Genomic DNA, 19,654 nt, shown 5'->3' on the forward strand with positions numbered 1-19,654 from the left:
GGAAAACCCTGGAAACCCTGGGAAGAACTGTCAGACCCAGCCATCTTCACACCCTGAACTGACATTATGGAACTGATCCTGAAAACCCCAGGAGGTGGAACAAACTTCAGGAGGGACCTTGCTTCCAGCAACAAATTTGCTTCTAAACAATTTGGCCTAAATAGCCTCAGAATTCTCTGGAATGGACCAGTACAGGCGGTTCTCAACCTGTGGGTCGCAACCCACAGGAACTGTATTAAAGGGCCAGGCATTAGGAAGGCTGAGAACCACTGCCTTAGAGAATCCTCCTATGTCAGAGGTTTGGGGTTCTGCCTGGAATCCTAAATTTGAAGGAAAGGATCTGACTCCAGAAAACCAAGAGACAAGCCAGGCGGCCTACCGGCTTTCTCACTGATCATCTAAGATACAAACCTCAAAAACACAAAAGGCATATAGATTCCATCTATATGAAACTCATAGAAATAGAAATCAAGTTCGTGGTGTCCAGGGACAGCAGGAAGGGCAGTGGGCGGAAGTAGGGCGCAACTGCTAAGAATTAGGGTTTTGGGGGGATGATGAAGACAGAGGTGGTGGTTGCACAAGCACAACATTGTGAATATTATAAATGCCAATGAATTGTTTAAAATGGTTAAGTTTGTTATGTGAATTTTGCCTCAATAAAAACAAAAAAGAAGACATTGCTAGAAATCTCTTATCTCCATATCCCAGCCTGAGGCCTTAAATTCAAGCCTCCAAGTTGGCCAATGGCCTTAGCTCAGCCCCTCCAGGGTCTCTGCTTAAAATCAAGTCCACAGGGGACTTCCAGGACACACTGGTACCTACTGCCCATAGTCTCTCACATCATCTCCCTCCACCCTTGGTTAGGTTAGAGGTCCCCAAATATGTCCCTGACAAACTCTCTCCTCTATGCCCTCATCTACCTCCTTAATGGGTTTGGCGAACTCCTTGTCACCTATTCCATCCCAGCCTTCCTGTCACCTCCTCCAAGAAGCCCTCCTTGGCCTGCCCCAGGGAGAATTCATTCCTCTCAGAGCCTCTCCGCAGAGTGCAGAGGTCAAGGGTGCAGGGACTAGAGCCAGACGACCTGGGTTCACATCCAGGCCCCCCACGCCTTGCAGCATGACTTCAGTGCCTCAGTTTTTCCACCTGTAAAGTGGGCACACAGGTAGCTTCTTCCTCGTTAAGACTCTTAGGAGGATTAAATGAGAAAGTACGCAGAGCAATGTGGGACATACAGCACTCACTATGTATCAGCTATGACTTGTCATGGGGCACTATTGACTTGACTGGTCTGTGGGCCCCATAAGGGCAAGAATTAAAATTAAAATCTGCATCCCCAGCACCTGTAAGTAGGACCCCAATCCCTGGGTGCTTCACAGAGTAACCCACCATCCCAGTTTGCTGGGACAGAGGGGTTTCCTTGGATGAGAATTTTGATGCCAAACCAGGAAAAGTCCCACGCAAACCAGGAAATATTGAGCACTTCAACAATTATTTGTAGAAAACAACAGCTAGGTATAAAAGGACACCAAGACCCACCTGGAATGGCATCAAGACTTGGAGCACGCCAGTAATCAAAGCACTCTGGGAGGCAGAGGTGGGTGGATGGCCTGAGCTCAGGAGTTTGAGATCAGCCAGAGCCAGAGCATAGACCCCCATCTCTAAAACTAGCCAGACATTGTGACAGATGCCTGTAGTTCCAGCTACTTGGGAGGCTGAGGCAAGAGTATCGTTTGACCCCAAGAGTTTGAGGTTGCTGTAAGCTATGGTGGCACAGTACTCTACCAAGGGTGACAAAAAGAAACTGTCTCGAGAAAATAAAAAAAGAAAAGAAAAGAAAACGAAATGAATGGGAGCAGCTCACCCCAACAGCCCTGACAAACCATAATTTTAAAATGAAGATGTTTATGTAACAAGTCCCAATACAGATGGCCTCACAGTTCAGCTCAAGGTAACAGGGATTTACAGTTCAAACACCAATGCGTTGCCAAATGTGCTCCAGAGTTGGAATCCCTTAACTGAGTCTGGAATCCTTCATTTCCTCTAAGATTCCTGTTTGTTTCTCAACAGGGCACCCTGGGATGTCCAGCCAGGACAGCAAGTCAAGATGTGGGTGGGAAAGTTTGAGAAGGGAAGCGTGGAGGCGTGCAAACACGAGCAAGATAGAATCAGGAAGAAAAAAGGCCACAACCTCCAAACCTCAAGACTAGTCCAGTTTTTTCCCTTGCCCCTAGTTTATGGCGGTGCTTGCATCACTACGCTATGAAGGGCTCCTGCTCCGGCCAGCACCCTTGCCGGTCCAATGCTTCCTTCAACCATATCATCTACTCAAAACCCTGAATCTCGAGCAGGCTCCTGCCAACCATCACCCGTCACTCCACACTCGACACCTGGTCCTTGATGTGGTTCTAAAGTCACTTGTTCATTCATTTCCCAGAAATGACACTGTCCTTTCTCATGGGTATCAGGCAGATTCTGAGGCTTTAACTTACATGTACCCGAGATGTCATAAGTGCCAACAACGCCTGCTGGCAGGTACGGGGGCTGGGGTGGGGGCGTAAAAAGTCAACACTCTGCCAGCAGCTCTACCCGCCTGCTTGTTCTAACTCTGATAGGGGGAACTGAAGGATCAGGACCTTTTCCTCCCAGACCTCATCTCTTTTGGGTCAACTACCAACAGGTAGACAGGGTCAAAGGGAAGGAGGAAGAGGGCAGAGTGCTTCAGGTTGGGAACTGTCCTCAAGCAACTGAACAGAAGATGCAAAAGGGTTCAGAGCAGAATGCCATCAGAAACTGGCCTGGTGGGGAAAGCGAGGCCACTGGGCTCAGACACGATGCAGGCTGGACGTCCCCACCTGCTGTCCCAGATAATGTAGCTCGCAGGATTTTCAGAAACACCTGTGTCTCTCCGTTACTCACATCACCCGTAACTTAGGGGACAGCAGGAATGCTGTGGGTTGCAGCCTGGCTGAATACCCAACGGTATTTAGGTATTTACTCAGAGTAAAGAGAAGTCATAGAGGAATGTGAGCAGGGAGGGCGCAGAGAAGGGAATGAAAGGGTGGAAAGAAAAGTTAAGAGAATGGAATTTTAAGGCAGGTCAATCTTTAGGAGCAAAAACTCTGGGACCAAGCCTCTTCGGTTCAAATCGCAACTCTGCCACTTGCAGGCTACACAAACTGGGGTGTGATGCCAAATCTCTCTGTGTCTCAGGTTTCCTCATCTGGAAAATGGGCTAACAATACTACTTAGACCTCCAAGGGCCGCTGTGATAGCAAAGTGAGAGAATGAGCCCAGAGCGCTATACAGGTTCTTAGGCAAGCATAATTACTCCCAAGAAAGTAGAATAAATCCCAGGAAGGGGGTGACTTGCCAGAGTCACATGGAAGCCTCATTGTGAGACACAGGAGGAGCCACCAGGGTTCATATCCTGTGGCCACCACCACCCCCGCCCCCCGCCATTGCTTCACAGATAGACATTCACGTTTGTCTAAACCTCCTGCAGTCTGACCCTCCCCCGCCAGTGCAGCAGACAGAAAAAATGCCCTCCTAAAGTTGTCCACAGCCTAATCCCTGGAACCTATAAACTTGTGACCTTAATTGGTAAAAGTGACTTTGCATCTGCAGTTAAGGATCTTGAGATGGGTGGATTAGCACCGTGGGCCCAATGTAACCTAAGGGTCTTCATAAGAGGCAGGCAGGCACAGGTATATTGCACTCTCTGGGACAAGGACGCACCTCTGACTGACTTTTTCCACACAAAAACAAACTATGTAAGCAAAATGTATGTTCCCCATAACAATCTGAAATAAAAAGTGAGTGGGCAGGAGGCTCAGAGAAGATGCTACAGCATGGCTGTGAAGGCAGAGGGAGGGGCTGTGAGCCTCAGGAGCACAGGCCAGAGAAGATGAGGGCCAGAAGAATCACCACACAGCTGCCACCCTGGTCTTTTAACCCAGTGAGACCCAAAGCAGACCCCCTGAACTGTAACTGTATGATAATGAACTTGTGTTATCTGAGCCACAGGAAACTAACACACCCAGCCTCACATCTGCACAACCCAGATGCCCTGCTGGCCCTGCAGATTCTCAGGGGGGAATCTCCCAGTGGGTCTCTGGGGACCCCAGCAGAGATCAGAATCCCCCTCAACCTCCGCCCTGAACCCAAGGGCTGCCCTAGGGCTCAGAGCAGTCTTTCTCTGGCTCAGGTTTCACTGCAAGCCCCTGAATGTGGCCATCCCCACATGTGGACAGGCCCTATGGGCTCCAAGGGACAGTGTTACCTTCTTGCCAATCCTGCACTGTCACTTTTCTTTTCTTTTTTTTTTTGTGGTTTTTTTGGCCGGGGCTGGGTTTGAACCCGCCACCTCTGGCATATGGGACCGGCGCCCTACTCCTTGAGCCACAGGCGCTGCCCGGCACTGTCACTTTTCACTTGTTCACCTGGCAATCAGCAAAACATCCGGCAGCACAGAGGGCTGACCTGGGTATGGATAAACCAAGACTCGCATGATGGAAATATCCACAAAATGTAAGTAATATGCACAAGTCCTCTGGCCAGCAATTCTTCCTCTAAGGATGTGCGCTGGAGACAGCCCTGCACGTGGGTGAAATGACAAAGTGACAAGCATACAGTGTATTCACTGCAACAATGCTGGTCACAGCCACAGCCTAGTCCACTGGCAGGGCACTTGGTAGATGAGTGAGGGCCCAGCCCCGCAAAGGAATGGTAAACAGCCACCAAAGCAGAAGGGAGTTTCATGTGCAGAAATGCAATCTTCTCCAAGATACAGTGTCACAGGAGAAAGGCCAGAACCGTGTGTAGCACTGTTAGCATGCCACTGTTTGTACATGACGGAGGAGGATATACGTATCTTTTTTTTTTGGCCAGAACTGGGTTTGAACCCATTACCTCCAGCATATGGGGCCGGCGCCCTACTCTGTTGAGCCACAGGCACCGCCCTATATGTATCTTTTTATAAGACATGCACAAAATGTCTCCAAAAGGATACACAAGAAACGTGATGTTGGGGGCCTCAGGGAGGGAAGGAAGTGGAAGTGGGGCAGTGGGATGAGCACTTTCCACTTCTGCATTCTTGTTGAGATCTGTCCTTATTGAGCTATATACAGCAATAGCACACATTCACCAAATAAATTAAATCTTTTTTTGAATTAAAAATGTCTCTGGGGGCAGCGCCTGTGGCTCAGTGAGTAGGGTGCCAGCCCCATATACCGAGGGTGGCGGGTTCAAACCCGGCTCAGCCAAACTGCAACAAAAAAATAGCCGGGCGTTGTGGCGGGCACCTGTAGTCCCAGCTACTCAGGAGGCTGAAGCAAGAGAATCGCCAAAGCCCAGGAGTTGGAGGTTGTTGTGAGCTGTGTTGTCACTGCACTCCACTGAGTGTGATAAAGTGAGACTCTGTCTCAAAAAAAAAAAAAGCCTCTGGCTGTTCCTTGTTGGAGCAGTGCACTCTCCACTGACTTTGAGAGTGTACGACCCTTTCTGTTCTGTCTTTAAACTCAGGGCCTACTCAACTCTTGAGGGTAGACCTATTCCCTCTCTGGAATGTGTGATGTTTCAGTAAATCTTGGTACTTCACCTGCTTGCAAAAAAAGGGTGTCCTCTGAAAACCTGTCTCTGCCTCCCCCAGGCCTCCCTCCCATTTCCTTCCTGCCTCAGGGTGAAAGTGACAGGTCATCACAGCCCTTTGTCCCATGACTAAGTCTCCTGGCTCTACACAGCATGTGGCCCTGGGTTCCTCCCTCTTTGCAGTCATTAAAAGCTTCTAAATTGGGCAGCACCTGTGGCTCAATGAGTAGGGCACCGGCCCAGCCAAACTGCAAGAAAAAAAAAAAAATAGCCGGGAGTCATGGAGGGCGCCTGGCCTGTAGTCCCAGCTACTCAGGAGGCTGAGGCAAGAGAGAATCGCCTAAGCCCAAGAGCTGGAGGGTGCTGTGAGCTGTGGTGCCACGGCACTCTACTGAGGGCGACAAGGTGAGACTGTCTCAAAAAAAAAGCTTCTAATTATCATGCATCCCTCTGGTGAAAAGATTCTCACTCTGCCACTCGCACTATATCACCACCTAAATTTGTACCAACAACATCCTATTTATCAACATAAAGTTCTTTTTTCCACATTTTGTGCTGTGATCCATCTTTCATCGGGGAGGCCCTGAAGTCCAGGGTGAATGAGGGACTGAGGAGACATAAACTCCCCCTTATTGGCCTTAAGGAACCCACATAGGAGGCAAAGTTAAACCACAGGGGAACAGATGCAAAGGTGAATCTGACCAGTCTCTGGGGCAAGTGGACAACCTGGGGACAGATGGGAAAAAGCAGCAGATAGAAAAAGCTGAGCAAGCCCCAGAAGCAGCACACTGTGTCCATGGAGCACACTGTGTCCATGGAGGTGAGCCACAGTGGCCGGGAATGTGGGGCTTCACACCACCACAAGGTGGGCACCAGCCTGGGTTTTAGGGGGACCCCACACAGGGATTCTGTTTTCAATAACCCACAGCCCAAGAGTGACTTGAAACACCCCCTCCCCAAAAAAAGTATTCAACTCCTGCCAAGACACATCCAGATTCTAAAAATAAGCTTCAAAACTTAGAATACCAGGGAAAACCACCCATGGTAGAAGCCACTCAACAACTCCCCGTCAGTAAACACACATCAAAGGTGGAATGGCCCACAGCCCAGGGTGTCTTCTCCGAAGAAACACAACAAAAAACCCAGGCTCTGTAACTTCTGCTGTGGGTTCACTCTGACACACAGGCTTTCTAAGCATCCCACCCCAAACAGTATCTTAACCTTTTCTCAAATTGATCCCATATTCCTCCATTTTCTTAGAGTCTGGAGGGGGAAAAAAAAAAGCAAACTGTAAGAAAATGCTTGTGTCTGCATTCTGCGGTTTTGTACCATCCCAGGCTGCTGACAGCCCCATCCCACCCCTCCAATTAGCTGCCTCAAAGCCCACCACCAAAACTGAGCCAGCCTGTAAGATCTCTACATGGTGTAAGAGTTAATAGTTTCCTTGGGTGCCTCCTACAAGCAAAGTAAACAAGCTTGGGTATCTGCTTTGATGATAAATATCTTCGTTACTTGAAGTCTTCCATTTGCTCCCTTCCTCAGCCTGGCTATCTTCCAGATGATTACAGGTAGTCCAACTGTCTTGTCTTTGAAAATTACAGAAAACAACAGGCCTGCCTCAAGCAAAACTTAAGGCAAACCGGACAACAGGGTGGTGGCAAATGTTACCTGTCACAATCTTTTAAAGCCTGTTCCTCTTCCCGGGCCTTCCCCCACAACCCAGCACCACTTCACCTCTCTGTGGTCTTTGCCCCCCAAACCCACAATCCCAGGGTAATCATGAGAAAAATATCAGACAAACTTCTGATCAGTATTGAAAACTGCCAACGTTGTGAAACATAAGGAAAAGACTGAGAAACTGTCACAGCCACGGAGGCACGGAGACGAGATGACCAAATGTACCGTGATGCCCTCCCTGGACAGAATCACGGCCCAGAAAATAGGACATCAGCAGAAAAACTGGTGAGCTCTAAATAAAGTCTGGAGTTTGGTGAACAGTAATATATCCAGATCATTTTCTTAGCTTGTCAAATACACCAGTGATGTAAGATGTTAAAAATAGGAGGAAAGAGTGCTCGGCACAGTGGCTCTGTAATCTCAGCACTCAAGGAGGCTGAGGTAGGAGGATCCATTGAGGTCAGATGACCAGCCTGGGTAAGAGCAAGACTCCATCTCTACTAAAAGTAGAAAAATTTCCCAGATGGGGTGGCATGAACCTACAGTCCCAGCCACTCAGGAAGCTGAGGCAGGAGAATCACTTGAGCCCCAGAGTTGGAGAGTGCTGTGAACTATGATGACGTCACTCCAAGCCTGGGCAACAAAGCAAGACTCTGTCTCAAAAAAAGGGGGTCTGGGGTCTGGGTGAGGAATTCCCTATACTAACTTCCTATACTCTTTGCAACTTTCTTACAAATTGAAAAGTATTCTAAAATTAAAGGTTTATTTAAATGCCTCCAAGGATCACACTTACAAGTCAAATACGTGTTGGGGCACAACACCCCAAAATATGCCTACAAGATACGCCCACCTGAAGATACATTTCTTCAGTGTATTTTGAGCTGCTTATTCTTAGATACTGCAGAGAAGTAGCTCTGAAAAGCTGTCCTCTGTAAACGAAGTTTAAATCTATAGGTTCAGAATCCCACATCCAAAAATCAAAAAATCTGAAATTTTTCACCATAGACATGACACTCAAAGGAAGGACTCATTGGAGGATTTTTGGATGTGGGATGATCAACCAAGAACTACAATGCAAATATTCTAAAATCCAAAAAAATCCAAAATCTGGAACTCTTCTTATCCCAGGCATTTCACAGATAAGGGATGCCCAACCTGTATAAAAGAAAACAGTTGCTGGCCTGCCTTGTAGCTCATACCTGTCATCCTAGCACTCTAGGAGGCTTAGGAAGGGGGATTGCTTGAGGCCAGGAGTTTGAGAGCTGAGCAAGAATGAGACTCCATCTCTACAAGAATGAGGCCCAGGTGTGATGGGTGCACCTGTAATCACAGCTACTCAGGAGGCTGAGACAGGAGAGTCACTTGAGCCCTGGAGTTCGATGTTGGAATGAGTTATGATGACACCTCTGCCCTCTAATTAGGAGAACAAAGTGAAACTCCATCTCAAAAAAAAAAAAAAAAAAAGGGTGGGCACCCATAGCACAGTGGTTACAGCACCAGCCACATACAACAAGGGTGCCAGGTTCAAACCTGGCCCAGGCTAGCTAAACAACAATGATAACTGCAACAAAAAACAGCCAAGCGCCGGGGCATTGTGGCGAGTGCCCGTACTCCCAGCTACTCGGGAGGCTAAGACAAGAGAATCACTTGGGCCCAAGAGTTTGAGGTTGCTATGAGCTATGATGCCACGGCACTCTACCAAGGGCAACATGGTGAGACTGTCTCAAAAAAAAGTAAAAAAGAAACAAACAAAAATTTGTCATTGGAATCTCATCAACCTTCAAGAGTTTATCATAGAAAAGACCATCACTAGTTCTTCTAAAGGCCACTCTGAGACTTTTTATTGCCAGAAACATTGTTTATCTGCATAATAAGAGAACTGTTGTTCACCACACATTTCCTCCCCTCTTCCTACCGTATCCGCCTGCCACTCCCTCTAGAAGCCCCAAGCCCCTATTCCTTCCAAAGCTCAGGCATACTATATAAACTTCCATCACCTGGCCTTTCTCCAAGTCTTATATGAGTCCTGTGAATATAGAAGGAACAAATTTGTGTGTCTTTTCTCCTGTTAATCTCTCTACTGTCAGTTTATTTCATAGTTTCAATTATTGAACCTTCAGGACAGAAAGTCTTGCCACTCTTCCACATGGGCCAAGTGTAAGTAAGGGACACTATCCCCCAAAGCTTGACTTAAGTTCATTTAAAAAAAAAAGTATTGGGGCGGCGCCTGTGGCTCAGTGGGCAGGGCGCCGGCCCCATATACTGAGGGTGGCGGGTTCAAACTGCAACAAAAAAATAGCCAGGCGTTATGGTGGGCGCCTGTAGTCCCAGCTACTCAGGAGGCTGAGGCAAGGGAATCACCTAAGCCCAGGAGTTGGAGGTTGCTGTGTGCCGTGTGACGCCACGGCACTCTATCGAGGCGATAAAGTGAGACTTTTGTCTCTACCAAAAAAAAATAGATAGAAGGGCTGGGCCAGTGGATCCTCACACTCTGGGAGGCTGAGGCAGGTGGATTGCCTGAGCTTACGAGTTCAAGACCAGCCTGAGCAAGAGCCTCAGGCAAGACCCGGTCTCTAAAAATAGCCAGGCATCCCGGCGGCTACCTGTAGTCCCAGCTACTTGGGAGGCTGAGGTAAGAGGATCGCTTGAGCCCAAGAGTTTGAGGCTACTGTGAGCTGTGACACGGCGACACTCTACCCAGATGACTGAGTGAGACTCACCAAAAAAAATAAAAATAAGTTTCTTTTTTAAAGTACATTTTGGTTAAATACCAAAGATTAAGTGGGAGGCCAAGAGAAGATTTTCTAATATTTCTAACTGGGGAGGTGAAGAGTCCCAACTGAATGCATATTTATGACTGTCCATGAATCCATACTCCCCTCTTCAAGATGTGGATTTCAAACGCTTCCACTAAGAAACAAGAAGATGGAAGGAAGAAAAAAAGGAAGGAAGGAAAAGCTCAGAGAAGTAGACAGCAGAACTGTGGTTATTAGAGGCTGCAGGGGGAGGGGAGAGGGAAGGCGTGGGCGAATAGTTACAAAATTACAGATAAATAGAAAGAATAACTTCTAGCCTTCAGTAGAACTACAGGGTGAATGTGGTTAACAGTAAGATAGTGTAAATTTTCAAAAAGGTAAAAGAAAGGAATTTGAATGTTCACAACACAAAGAAACCCTAAATGTTAAACATGATGGATAGAGTGGTTACCCTGATACGTATTGTACACAGGCATCGAAATATGACTCTGTACCCTATATATATATATATATATATATATATATATATATATATACAATTATCACATGTCAACTAAAAAAAAAGAAAAAAGAGCCAATGACTTTTTTAAGAGTTAGAAAATAAGAGCAAAATCTATGTTTATTCACATAAAAAAAAAAAAAAAGAAACCCTCCCACAAAGTAGGGTGGGTGGTAAACTTTTCTAAAAAATATAACCTCATGCTGTGTATAGAACTGTCTTCAACACTGTGGGTATCAGATCAACACATAAAAGGGCAAGGCCTTCAGAAACATAAAGCAGCTTTTTAATCACCAACTTAATCCTCTAAGAGAAATTCTTCCTGGAAGAAAAAGGAAAATTATTCAATTCCACTAGTGCCCCCACCTCCCAGCCCCAGAAAAGAAACTCCCAGCAGGCACCATGAATATGTATATTACAGAAATGACCCCAGGAAAAAAAGGGATTCCTTAGGCAAAAGAAGGGCACTCACATGCAAATGGCAGGTCCCCTAAGAAAATGGCCTAGTTTGTAAACATGAGGGAGAGCCAGCTGCGAAGGTCAGAAAGGTCTGTCTTTTAGGATCTCCGGAGAAAAATAAAATGTTCTTTACAATAATGTGAGCATAGTGACTTCTGACCACCACATACCCTAAGGAACTACTCAAACTATAGATTTATAAATCGATATTGCTCCAAATTCTTAAACTAAAGACTGCTGGGTGGCGATTTTTAAAATATAAGGCTTTTCCAACGCATTTGTGTTATAAATGGGATTTAACCTGCGTGTGGTTTCAGACAATGTCCAAGGTGAATGCTGCTTATAAAACCCTAAATGAGGAGGAAGGACTTAAGACAAAAACGGAAACTGGGTCCTCCACCTGTCTTTCAGAAAGGAATTTGAAATTTTATTTAATCCCAAACAAATTCAAATTTGGGATTCCTCAGTAAAAATACAAAAGCTCATAGTGAAATATTTCAGAGAAATATCTTCAAATTTCATTTTTTGAATTTAGTCTGTTTCTGCAGAGCGGTATGTTCCCCAAGTCACAGATAATGAATGTTACCACAATCTCAAAGTCGGGTTCCAATACAGCATAACTACAAATTACAGTGCTTTGTGGAATGGAAAATGCTTCCATGGGGCAGTTGAGCTGAGCCCCTCCAGTCAGAGTGGGCAATTTCCCTCTGGATTTTGGTGAAACCACATCCCCACTTTCCTGAGTGATGGGTTTTGATGCAACAGCAGAGTGAGATCATTAGTAAGTAAGTCTGCATTAGGATACAAAACTGCATAACCCCTGATTACAATGTGCTAGAAAACAAGCACAGTGGCAAAAAGACAGAAGCTGGCCAGTAAGGAAAGCTGTTGTGCTAGCCATTTCATTCCATGCTAAGATTATGCCGGATTTTCTTCTTTATCTTCCACACTTTCCAGAACATGTTACTTTTTAAATATCAATTTTAGAAAATCAATGCATCATCTATGAATAAATAATCTCACTTGGATTCGAGGTTAAGGATAGCCAATCCAAAGCTCTTAAACTTAACCTGAGGGATGCTGTCAATTCTAAAGCTCCACAAGCTACATAGTGTAAATTCTCTATCATTATTTTCTCTGCAGACTCAGGGAAATGATCAATTCACTCTGTACCTACCAAGACTATGAGCAGAGAATCGCCACCACACAAACACCTTCCATAATATTTCCTTTCCTTTCTGAAATTTGTTAAGTGCCTTAAACCCTACAAAGTTAGAGACAATTCTTCTGCAGCTAAGGGACAACTTCCTTAGATACCAGGGTGTTAACACTTTTTGCCCAGAGTATCAACACAGGCTCAAATAATAAGACAAAATTATGAGGACCCAGGAAAGTACCACTTGACCTCAAATAATGATTCTAAGGCAAGTAAACACCAATCAAGTTCAGAACAGCCCATGGGTGGCTCTAAATGGGCCCCAGAGACACCAAAAGCCTGTGTGTGATAAAGAAACACAGAATTAAGGACTTCTATTTAACTGAAGACTGCCTCACCCACTGGGCTGTTTTCATTGCAGTGAAAGTGAAAACAAATAGAGGTCGAGCGGCAGTGCCAAGACTCCAGGACTACTTCTTATGTAGTCCTTTTTTCCACCCTCACTGTAGCTTTGGGGAGATTTCATCTTCAGTGGGTGAAGTTAAGTCCCTGAGGGGCACAAGCCCATTCTCAAAGTGATGCGACATACACCTCTGATTATCCATGATAGTGGCAACAAAACAAGCACAGTTTATCATCTTTTTTTTTTTTGAGACAGAGTCTCACTATGTCACCTTCAGTAGAGTTTTGTAGCATCACGGCTCACAGCAACTTCAAATTCTTGGGCTTAAGCTATCTCTTGCCTCAGCCTCCCAAGTAGCTGGAACTACCGGCACTCGCCACAATGCCCAGCTATTTTTTAGAGATGGGTCTCGCTCTTGCTCAGGCTGGTCTTGAACTCGGTGAGCTCAGGCAATCCACCCACCTCGGCCTCCCAAAGTGCTAGGATTACAGCCCTGAGCCACTGTTTATCTTCTTAAAATTAATCCAGGCTACAAATGCCTCCCAGCTCCTCCCTTTCCCTGGGTTTCCCCTGGGCGAGCATGTCTATGCCTCCTCGGTAGCACTTCTTGTTGGATTCACATCCACATATCCCTTCTGCCACATGTGCTCAGCCCTTGACTTTCCATAGGACTTTCCTTGACTAATCTAGCTCACTCTTTCCAACTCCTCTCAAGCCCTTTCCAGAGTTATAAGGGCAAGCACTGTTTTTTTTCATCTGTGTCTGTTTCTACTTGTCACCCATTGTGTAAATCCCTCAGGACCAAGAGCCATTTGTTTTGTGTCCTTAACACAACAGGGTAGCCAGCCCATAATCAGGATTGAAGGAACAAAGAGGAAATGTATTCATCAAAGCGCTGGGTGCAGTGGCTCATACCTAAAATCCTAGCACTCCCACTCTGGGAGGCTGAGGCAGGAGGATTGCTTGAGCTCAGGAGTTCCAGACCAGCCTGAACATGAATGAGACCCCCCATCTCTACAAACAACAGAAAAATTAGCTGGACACTGTGGTAGGTGCCAGCTACTTGGGAGATTGAGGCAAAACGATCACGTGATCCCAAGAGTTTGAGGTTGCTGTGAGTTAAGCTGGTGCCATGGCACGCTATCCTGGGCAACAGAGAGAGATTCTGTCTCAAAAAAAGAAAAAAAAAAAGTATTCACCAAAGGCAGCGAACTACTTCAATCTAGTATTTCAGAGACTTAAAAAATTCTCCCAACATCTTAGATCAATCACCAAGTCACTTAATCCATGAAAACATTACAACAAGGATACTTTCTCAAACAAAAGCATCTATTATTAATGCCTTAAAGTAACAGGAAAGAGAGAAGATGGGGCTCTTCCATAATACATCTACAATAAATGTTTCTTAGACAGTTCAGGGCACATTTAGATCCCAGAGCAAGGGCAGGGTGAGAGGAAAGCCCAGTGCAACATGGGCGTTAGCCTATGCCAAGTAGAGCAAGTCACACACCCTTTGGACCTTGATCCAACAGATAAAAGCAAACACTGATGGAATTCCAGCTACCGTCTTGTATCTCTCTTGATAGGCACCTGAAGATGAAATCTCCCTATCTTATTTAAAAAGAGCCACTTGGAGAAAGCTGGTGTAGGGGTGAAAGGGCAGATGAAGCCATCAGACACCCATTGATGTAAATCATGGTTTCGGAAAGGACCTTTCAACCAGCACCAGCTCGCCAAGCCAAGGGGAGGGATGTATCTATCACCTCTGGGAAGACTGGAGCTCAAAAGGCCCCGTGGCTTCCAGAAACTGTAGATTTCTCAAAGACCAGAGCTCAGTCTAGCAGAAAAACAGTGAAGGACCAAGTGGCCCCAGAAGTGGGGCCCTTATGCCAACACACACCTCTTCCACCTGCGCCTGAGCCGCCCGGCTGCACTTCCCTGATCCTCACCGACCTGGAAACCAGCAAGGAGGCGGGCACCTGCCTCCCCCAGCGGGGATGGGCACGGGATGGGCACGTCCCCGCTCAGGTCCCCGCGGCGTCTGGGCTGAGCTGGGTGGTGCGGTTAACAGCGGACCCTTTCCCTAGGAGGGGCGCCCACCGTACCTGGTGGGAAGGGGTCTAGCCCCGGGGCCAACCTCCCCAGGCCGTCGGCTGTCTGTCCAGGACCCTGCGTGGAACCCACCAGAACGGGGCAAAAACGCGGATCCCCGGGCTCCTAGAAGCCGAATTGACGCCAACTGCGTTCAGAAATTAGGGGATTTTGTTTGTCTCGTTTTGATTTCTGAATCCCCGGGTGATATTTCAGGAAATTTCAACTTTGAGCTCCGCAGCCAATAGAGCGAATCGCGCCTTTTCCTGAAAAGCCCCGGGGCGTCCTCCAGCCAGCGGAACATCGCGAACAGAGAGGGGGATGCCGCGGGCAGAGAGGGGGACGCCGTGGGCAGAGAGGGGGACGCCGCGGGCAGAGAGGGGGACGTCGCGGGCAGAGAGGGGGACGCCGCGGGCAGAGAGGGGGACGCCGTGGGCAGAGAGGGGGACGTCGCGGGCAGAGGGGGACGCCGCGGACAGAGAGGGGGACGCTGAGGGCAGAGAGGGGCGCACGCTCCGGCGGGGAGGACGAACCCAGCACGCGCGCCGCAGGGCGACCGGACCCGGGACCCGAACCCCCTGGAGGCTGGACCCGGCCCCGACTGCTCGCGCGGGAGATCCCGGCCCGACGCCCCGACCTCCACCTCGCCGCCCGCCCGGCATCCCCAGCCTTCGGGGAGGCCCCCAGCTCCCGGCCCTGCCCCAGCGCCCCAGCCGCACTCACCGCCGCCCGCGCCGCCTGTCGAGCCGGGAGGTCTGAGCCCGCCGCGCGGCCTGGGGAGGGAGGAGGCTGGCGGCGGGCGGGGCGGGGCGGGCCGGGGGCTGGACCCGCGGGGCGGAGCGCGGCCGCGGCTTCCGGCTTCCCCGCCCCCTCGCACCCCGGCCTCCTCTTCGCCGGCTGCCCCGGGCTGTCCCCCAGATCACCCCCAGGCCCCAGTGGAAACCTTGCAGCTCCCTAGTTTCACCCCCGGCCTGCCGCCTGGACCTCTTCCGCTTCTGCCACTGCCATCGGCGTCCCGAACACCCTGAGCCTCCCCTCCGGATTTGCGGCCCCTCGCCCTCCCCATTCCGCGGGTGCCCAACCTCCAGGCCTCGCGGACCACCAGCCTGGATCCCAGATCCCGCGTGGAAATGCTCCGGGTCCTCTAGAGGGCGGCCCTCCTCTCCTCCTGCGACGCGCCCAGACGGCCCTAGACCCCCGCCCTGTGCCTCTGGGCAAGTCCCCCTGCCCCCCTTGCCCTCCCACCGCCTACCTGGGCTCAATTAAGGTCTGCAAAATGGGCGTGATAGCGGGACCTATCTCGTAATATCTACTGAGAATTAGCTGGGATCAAGGGGGCTTAGCACAGAGAAAGGGTTAAACAAAACTTCTCGCCTGCCACTTTGTGTGCCCCCTGGGTGGCCCGCGGCCCCAGCTAGGTTAATCCCATTCTGTCACAGCTAGCTCTGGAAATCAGTTAACTCCTGTTTCAACATCTTCCCGATTTAGGTGCCATCTGCCTGCCGGCTAGGAGCCCATCTGCCGGCACGGTGATGATACCAGCAGCCCGGACCCAGCAGGGCTCTCTGGGAAATCACTGCAGGGAAGTAAGGTGCACGCCTGGCTTTGGGTGTACACAGAGCCCTGGAAATGGGCGAAACTCTGACGTGGCCCAGGGAGACGAGTGCCATTTGGGCAGGGAGCTTCCAGGCCCTGAGGTAGATTCAGAAATCGGAATCTTAGAGCCCCTGTGTGTTGCTCAAATCCTGTGCCTTTATACCCAGGCCCTAAAGATAATGAGACCCAGACATGGAGAGTGGCCCAGGTCCCATAGAAAACAGTCCTCTCTGTCCCAGCCCAAAGCTCTCACCACCTTTCACCTTGTCGCCCACCATCAAGAGTGAACCTGCTACCAAACTGGAGAAGATCAAGAAGTCCTCCCAAGCATGGGAAGTTGCCAAGTAGATGTGACTAGTGAAGGCAACCTTTTCTTGCTTTTAAAATATAAAGGAAATTAGATTATGCCCAAGTTCTGCCATTCCCCATTCTCAAGGTGCAACCCAGGCTTGCAAAAAGACCAATTATCCCGACATAAACCTGAGTATCACAGACCATTGCTAGGGAGACACGAGCAAAATGTTCAAGAAACATCCCCAGGGAATGCTTTTCTTCCCATCCATCTCTCTCTCTCCTTTCTTCCCTTCTTCCTTCCTTCCCTCAAAGGGAAAAGCTGGATTTTCTTCTGTCTTTTACTGAATGTTACTGTAGGGGTGAGTGGAAACCAGAGTTCTCTTAAAGATCAAGTCACAATTAAGGCAGGTTAATAAGAGAAAGGCTTATTTGCCATGCACATGGGAGATTACAGAGTGATTACTCAATATCCCAATAAGGTTCTGATATTTTTATGCCTGTCTTTTAGAGGAGAGAGGAGAGGATGCGGAGCACATACAATTCTGTTTAAAGGCAGTAAATGAGTAAACAGTAGCTAGGGAGGATGAGGGAAACAGACTGACTTGTAAATCAACCTGAGAGACAGGTATGAGGTTTCAACTGTTTTGGGCAAGTCTCCTTGCCTTCTTGATCCCTTTTCCTGTAATATACACAGAATTGTGATGGGGGGGGGGGGGAGGAAGGGAAGTCAGTTGCCCTCTTTGATCTTTTGAGCAGGTCAGTGAAGTTTATCAAACAGAGGGAAAGCCTCTTCCAACGGCCTGTTTATCTCTGAGAACCTTTCATTCAAAATACCCTTTATACCAAGGAGTCATATTTTGGGGTGAAATTTCCAGAGCCCCTTCACTACCATATCTTCATTCATTTTTCTCCCCCCACCCCCACAACTGCTGAACCATAACAGGAGTTGACTTTATTTTTTCATCTGTCCTAAAAACTTCACTTGACTCTGAGCTTGCAGTTACTTAAAGGGAGAGCTATAAAACTATAAAAACTTTTTTTATCCACTCCAAACCACAGAGATGGAATTTCCAACCCAAGTCTTCCAAGCAGGGAATAAAAGTAAATTGGTCCACACAGTCATCCCAACAGACACAGGAAAAGCATTTGGCAAAATCCAACATGAAAGAATCCAACGTGCTTTCATGATAAAAATACTTAGCAAACTGGAAACAGAACGGCGCTTCCTCTTCCTGATGAAGGATGTCTATGAAAACCCCACAGCTAACATCACACTTCTTGGTAAAAAACTGGTTTCCCCCTGAGTCAGGAACAAGCTGGGCTGCCTGCTTTCATCATTTCTGAAGGTTCTGTTGGTTCTACAGGGTCCAGCCCCGGCAATTAGCAGGTTTTAACCATAGCAAGCAGGCAAGAAAAGATATGAAAAGCCTCCAGATTGGAAAGGATAAAGTAAAGCTGTCCCTATTCACAGATGATACAATCTTGTACAAAGAAAGTTCTAAAGAATGCACAGTATGGCTGGGCGCCCGTAGCACAGTGGTTACGGCGCCAGCCACATGCTCCGAAGCTGGCGGGTTTGAGCCCGGCCCAGGCCAGCTAAACAAGAATGACAACTGCAACAAGAAAATAGTTGGGCATTGTGGCGGGCGCCTGTAGTCCCAGCTACTCGGGAGCCTGAGGCAAGAGAATCGCTAACCCCAAGAGTTGGAGGTTGCTGTGAGCTCTGACGCCAAGGCACTCTACTGAGGGTGACATAGTGAGACTCTATCTCAAAAAAAAAAAAGAATGCACAGTATACTTACTAGAGTTATAATCCAGTTGAGCAAGGTTGTACGATTCAAGATCAACATACAAAAATCAGTTACATTTCTATACATTAGCAATGAGCCACTCAAAAATGAAATTAAGAAAATCATTTCATTTACAATAGCAACCAAAAGAATAGAATACTTAGGATTAAGTTTAACTAAGCAAGTTCAAGACCTATACACTTGACAACTCTAAGACATTGCTGAAAGAAATGAGAGAAAACTTAAATAAATGGAAAGATATTCATGAATTGGAAGACTTCCTGTTAAGGTGGTATATCTAGTGTATCAGTCAGAGTCTTACCAGAGAAACAGAGCAGAGGAAATATTATAGGTATACAAAATCAGATAGGGAAAGCACATGTAGTAAGAATAAGATGGAGTCTGTCAGGCTGGAGCAGACTTGACACAGCTGGTCTGGTCACCTCCTACCTCATTGTTACTGGTTTGTAAATTTAGCTCCCACCCCAAAGATACCCAAGTTGAATAGTTTACGAATTAACTTTTAAATTGAAAATGCCTAATAGATTGTCACTAAATGGTGCTGATTATTATTTAAAAGAGGGTTACTGTGATCTTTACTGTGAACCATTCAATATAAAACTGTAATTTGGGGCTGGGGTGGTGGCTCAGGCCTGTAATCCTAGCACTCTGGGAGACCGAGGCGGGTAGATTGCCTGAGCTCACAGATTCGAGACACCAGCCTCAGCCAGAGCAAGACCCATTTCTAAAAATAGCCACTGGGCATTGTGGTGGGCGCCTATAGTCCCAGCCACTCAGGAGGCTGGGGCAAGAGAATTGCTTAAGCCCAAGTGTTTGAGGTTGCTTTGAGCTGTGACGCCAGGGGCAACAAAGTGAAATTCTGTCTCAAAAAAAAAAAAAACCTGTAATTTGTTCTCTAGAATCCCAGCCTTCTGAAAAATAAAGTTTGGTAGACCTATCCCGGTCTCAACATATTGGCTGACAGTGACAAGTGGCTGGACCCTACTTGTTGGGTAACAATAGTAACTGAATTAACACTGTTTTCATTTTGCATTTTTGACTTTATGATAGTGATACATATTCAGTAGAATTCACCCAACCATTCTGTTTTTAACTTTAGTACACAGTATTCAATAAGTTACATGAGATATCCAATACTTTATTATAAAATAGACTTTGTGTTAGATGATGATTTTGCCCAGCTATAGGCTAATGTAAGTATTCTGAGAGTGTTTAATGTAGGCTAGGCTAAGGTGTAACGTTCAGTAAGTTAGGTCTATTAAAAACTTTTTCAACTTATGATATTTTCAACTTGTGAACTAAAATAAAATCTTCAGACCCCCC

General features: G+C 47.5%; 1 protein-coding gene across 5 annotated transcripts in view; it reads right to left on the reverse strand.

Annotated features, from left to right (window-relative positions):
- Positions 1 to 19,654, reverse strand: part of LITAF (lipopolysaccharide induced TNF factor) — an 80,945-nt gene that overhangs the window by 17,464 nt on the left and 43,827 nt on the right. Inside the window, exon 1 of one of the 5 annotated variants that reach the window (XM_053554184.1) lies at positions 15,713 to 15,730. The exons of 1 other annotated variant lie outside the window; for it this stretch is intronic. The gene's annotated coding sequence lies outside the window, so the exon portion shown is untranslated. Of the gene's footprint in view, positions 1 to 14,439; positions 14,784 to 15,353; positions 15,398 to 15,712; positions 15,731 to 19,654 lie in introns of those variants that run through there. 3 more of the 5 variants (XM_053554179.1, XM_053554180.1, XM_053554181.1) reach the window with 3 other exon arrangements.

Source organism: Nycticebus coucang, chromosome 12 (genome assembly GCF_027406575.1).
Source record: "Nycticebus coucang isolate mNycCou1 chromosome 12, mNycCou1.pri, whole genome shotgun sequence".
Lineage (NCBI taxonomy): Eukaryota > Metazoa > Chordata > Mammalia > Primates > Lorisidae > Nycticebus > Nycticebus coucang.